General features: G+C 48.3%; 1 non-coding gene across 1 annotated transcript; it reads left to right on the top strand.

Moving 5' to 3' along the window:
- Positions 1 to 1,422: 1,422 nt before the first annotated feature.
- On the top strand, positions 1,423 to 1,552 carry LOC143820099 (U4atac minor spliceosomal RNA). Its single transcript, XR_013225241.1, has one exon. It is a non-coding gene; the product is annotated as a U4atac minor spliceosomal RNA (small nuclear RNA).
- The last annotated feature ends 3,790 nt before the right edge of the window (positions 1,553 to 5,342 follow it).

Here is a 5,342-nt window from a genome sequence, read left to right as displayed (position 1 = left end):
TTCTTTGCGTCTTGTGGGCCTGGTTGGTCGATCTGTTTCTGCATGTGGCTGGATACTGTTTCTGGTGTGTACGGGACTTGGTTGTTCCCGGCAGCCACGTCAGCCTGCCAGTAGGCTGGTTTTGGCAGGATCAAGGTTTTATTACAAAGACAACAGAATAGTAACGGTTCAGCCCTTTACCCCCTGGAGCAGAGTCCTTTTGCTGCTGTGAATCATGCGGACAAAGTCTTCTCTCCCCAGATCGATTTGGGTTGATCTTCAAACAGATGCAAAAATATGGCCGGGATATCTCCCGGTCTCGACATCATAATGGTGCTGGGCTTTCCTAAATTGTTCCTTCGCAATAGCCTCAATTCTGTTGGAATGTGTTCAAGATCTGTCGATAGCATAATTCAGCAGGATATAAAGGGTGTCCTGCAGGGGGCGCTGGAGGAGATGTATATTTAGCAAATATACCAAATCAAAATCAAATTCAAGGTTCTGGTTATACCTTTAAAGCAGTCGTTCTTCTAATCAGCAGATGCTCCTGCGTAAGAAAGATGAGGAGTTGATTTTTTGTGTCCCAATTTTTACTAACCTGAAGGACTCTCGATGTAGTTGCCAATTGCCTGCCCTTGATCTCCCAACAACAGCTACCCTATGAGGTAGGCGAGGCTGAGAGAGCTCTGAGAGAACAGCTCTGAGAGGGCTGGGAACAGCCTAAGGTCAGCCAGCTCGCTCCATATGGAGGGGGAGTGGGGAATTCAACCCAACTCTCCAGATTAGAGGCTGCCACTCTTCACCACAACACCAATCTGTTTCTCAGAGAGGAAACAGTTAGGAGCATCTCTCTCCTCTCTCTTTACAATGTTTCTCTTCTCACGTAATGTTCCGTCTATACATTGTGATTAATAGCTTCTCTTCTCAGTAAAGCTATTTAGTCTTTAAGCAGCCTGTGCTTTACTTTACTCCTCCTTTGCATATTTAAAATCTGCCAGCATATTTCATAAAGCCCTGGATTTGTACAAGTAGTGCCTGGCAGAAAGAAACAAACACTCATGAGGACATAAGAGAAGCCATGTTGGATCAGGCCAATGACCCATCTAGGCCAACACTCTGTGGCACACAGTGGCCAGAACCTAAGTCCCATGAGAAGGTCCACAACTCAGGGAGCCCTCCCACTGTTGCCCTCCACCCCGACCAAGAATACAGAGCATCACTGCCCCAGGAATCAGATTGTAGGAGAAGCCATGTTGGATCAGGCCGATGACCCCTCCAGTCCAACACTTTTTGTCACACAGTGGCCAGAACCCAGGGGCCATCAGGAGGTCTACCAGTGGGGCCAGAACTCTAGGAGCTCTCCCACTGCTGAGCCTCAAGCACCAAGAAGACAGAGCATCACTGCCCCAGAGAGAGGTTTTCATCTATAACTCATGACCGTCAACCGTCCTTGTCTTGGGGCTGCGCTGCTGTTCAATGAACGTATAGTGAGAACAGTACTGCTAACACCTACACAACACGAACGCATCCTTGGGGTTTCTGCCCCACTGCGGTGCACAATTTTTTTGGGTCAGAAAAATGAAAAGCATGCCTACTGGATGGGGGATACGCTTCTAGGTAGGACTGTGTGTGTGAACGAGACCTTGGGGTACTTGTGGATTGTAAACTAAACATGAGCAGGCAGTGTGATGCAGCGGTAAAAAAGGCGAATGCCATTTTGGGCTGTATCAACAGGGGCATCACATCAAAATCACAAGATGTCGTAGTCCCATTGTATACGGCACTGGTCCGACCACACCTGGAGTACTGTGTGCAGTTCTGGAGGCCTCACTTCAAGAAGGACGTAGATAAAATTGAAAGGGTACAGAGGAGAGCGACGAAGATGATCTGGGGCCAAGGGACCAAGCCCTGTGAAGATAGGTTGAGGGACTTGGGAATGTTCAGCCTGGAGAAAAGGAGGTTGAGAGGGGACATGATAGCCCTCTTTAAGTATTTGAAAGGTTGTCACTTGGAGGAGGGCAGGATGCTGTTCCCGTTGGCTGCAGACGAAAGGACATGCAGTAATGGGTTTAAACTTCAAGTACAACGATATAGGCTAGATATCAGGGAAAAAAATTTCACAGTGAGAGTAGTTCAGCAGTGGAATAGGCTGCCTAAGGAGGTGGTGAGCTCCCCCTCACTGGCAGTCTTCAAGCAAAGGTTGGATACACACTTTTCTTGGATGCTTTAGGATGCTTAGGGCTAATCCTGCGTTGAGCAGGGGGTTGGACTAGATGGCCTGTATGGCCCCTTCCAACTCTATGATTCTGTGATTCTATGACTAATAGCCACTCATGGACCTCTTCTCCTTCTGTTTATCCAATTCCTCCCTCCCCCCATGCTGCCCGTGCTTGTAGCCGCCACGGTTTCCTGCGGCCATGAATCCCAAGTGCTAATCACAGCAGCAATTCCCGTGTATCAATGACCACTCTTCCCACTAGTGACTTTTCAGTTTTTGCCCAATTTATATATCCCTCCAGGCGGTTTCCCTTGCTCCGGCTGGCAACAATCAGCTGCCCTTCCACCGTCCTCTGTCATCGTCTTCCAAGTGGCCGTCCGCTGTTTGTTGCCATCTCATCCGTGTGGCCTCCCCCCGTTCTCTCTTCCTGCAAGCCCTTGAGAGAGGAGCCGGTTGATGAAGAGACCCTCTCCTGACACAGGCGCCCTCTGATGAAATCACAGCCAGCCCCCCAGGTTGTTAGCTCCCAATCTGCCTAGCAGTGCCATGGGCAGGCTGCCACTGTTCTTGCAATATTTAACACTTATCAGGGACCTGCAAGGACTCTAGTGCCTGCCAGTGTATAGCCAGAGGGTACGTGTGTGTTTGGAGTGGGACAGAACTGGCGCCCTGCTTACATGCGCTTTGGCGGCCAAGGAGAGCAGCCGACTGCGACGTGGGCATCCCTCACAACTGACAGAAAGCGTCTGCCTTTGACACTCAGCCATCTGTCGCCGAGCAGAAAACATGTCTTCAGAAACGCACTCCTCACTCCCCCGCTGCCAAATCGCTCCTGGTGTTTGGTGACAACAAAATGACATCCGTATTTCAATCCGGGGCCATGCGCTAGTCCTTGAATGTGTCACCAATGGTCCCTGTGGGCCAGCGTCCTGGAGGGTTGTGGATGGCAGGAGGCAATTGAACCTTGGGCCCTGCAGCTTGGACAGGGATGTGGTTCAGTGGGAGAGCATCTACTTGGCATGCAGAAGGTCCCGAGTTCAATCCCTGGTGCCTCCAGGTAAATTGGGGATAGGGTGTAGCCTGCAGTTAGATTCAGGATGGTTGCCATGTTGGTCTGAAGCGGCAGAGACAAAGTTTGAGTCTGGAGGCCCCTTGAGGACTAACAAAATTGTATTCAAGGTGTAAGTTTTTGTGTGCACTCAGACTTTCAGATACAATGAAATGAGAATGATCAGTTCATACATACAGGTAGAGGGTGAGCAAGAAATTAGCACACAGCATAATGAAGATGTTTAACAGATCTTTAACAAAGGACCAAACAAAAGCTTTGTTTTTCTACTCCATTTATAATTTTATAAACTTAATCTAATTAGGCCAGACCTTGACTAATGTACTTTCTAATGAAAGACTCAGGTGAAGAAGTCCTAATGGACTTGCTAATGAACCCCACTCAGACACAGAGAAAACATTTCCTAATGGACTTGCTAATGAACTACACTCAGACATAGGAAAAGTGCTTCCTAGTTTCAGTCAATCCCTTGGGAGACTCCCAGATAGGATAAGAATGTGATGCATTACACACACCAAGAAATAAAATCCCCAGAAACTGTTTATATGCTCCCCACTTTGGCATGAAGAGATTTCCATCTTGACATGTCCTTCCTCTGAAGAGGCCAACCCCAGTTACTGGTGAAACATCCAGGAATAAAGCTACCAGACCATAGCCACACAGCCTGGAAAACCCCACAACAACCAGTCCCTCTACTTTCTCCCAGCCCCTGATCTGTCCACCTCTGACTTCCAGTCTGGTCATGGAGAAATGGAATCCCCAAGAAAGGGTAAAATGAAAAGGGGATTTGCAACTTCCTCGCTTAGCTCGGAGATGGAGGCACTGTGGAGTGTCCTAATTCCACCTTTCGGCTCACATTCCGCAACCGTGTCCTGCTCATTCTTGTTATTTGCAGTGTGCTCCTCCAACCCACACAGCTATGCATAAATAAGAGAGACAACATCTCCCTACGAGGAACCCTGGCAGTGGAAAGCAACGTGATTTATGGCCTTTCCACTTTCACAGTGTACGTCCTTGCCGTTTTTACATCTGCCCAGGCTCTCTGCTTATAATCGGCCTCCTTTATTGCATACAGATATACATGCATATCCCCAGTCATGCTTGCAGATGACTGTTGTTTTTTTTCTTTTTAACAAAATATCCAATTCGGAAGAATAATGGTCAAGGGAGTCAGGAAACGTTAATCGCTTTTGGCGCAATTAGAGGCAGTCGAGCAGCGTGGGTTTCCAGCCCAGAATAACCCAGACAATCTGAAATCATGAAAGCTTCGATGAGTCCCAAGACTCAAGAGTGCCTTTAAAAGGAGGGTGTGTTTGTGTGTGTGTTCCCTGCTCTTTCCCGGTTTTTCAAGATTTACCTGGACTCATTAAAAGAAAGATATTACACTACCTTCCTCGTTTAAAAAGGGAATACGATCTACATAGTATGGTTTCTAGGGGAAGAGGTGTTATCAGCGGAACTGTATCCCTGCCTGATAGATTTCGGATGGCACATGTCCCTGGAAAGGTGTTACCCAGAGGTCTAGGTTCTACAACTTCCTATTATTATTGTTACTAGCAGTAAAGTTCATTGTACCGAAAATACAACAGGCCCTAGGAGGCCATCTGTGCTCCCTTTCAATTCTCCCTCCAGCCTGCCAAGGTAGGGGAGGGGAAGTGTTGAAAGGGACCGCAGGTCAACATACAGGTGATCATGACCGCTACAGAGCGGTCATGATCAGCTGTAATGGGGGTGCAGTCCTTTTAAATGTCCCTGACCTTAGCCAGGAGCATTTAAAGGCAGCCAGATCACCCCCTCTCCCCCCCCACACACATTACAACTGATTTTGATAGCCCTGTGGGGCTGTCAGAATCAGCTGCAATGTGAGAGTGAGTGGTTCCTTTAAAGGCTCCCATCCTTGTCCGAGTGCCTTTAAAAGCAGCCAGATCAGGCCCCCCCTCCCACATTTGTAATGGGACAGCATGCTTCCTTTAAATACCCCTGCACATTTGCAAGCAAAGATCTACTTGTGAAGTGTGTGTGTGTGTGTGTGTGGTTGCGTCTTGAACGTTCCAAAGCTTCCTGGCATGGGCGGGG

Source organism: Paroedura picta, chromosome 10 (genome assembly GCF_049243985.1).
Source record: "Paroedura picta isolate Pp20150507F chromosome 10, Ppicta_v3.0, whole genome shotgun sequence".
Lineage (NCBI taxonomy): Eukaryota > Metazoa > Chordata > Lepidosauria > Squamata > Gekkonidae > Paroedura > Paroedura picta.
This window is presented reverse-complemented; position numbering and strand designations above follow the sequence as displayed.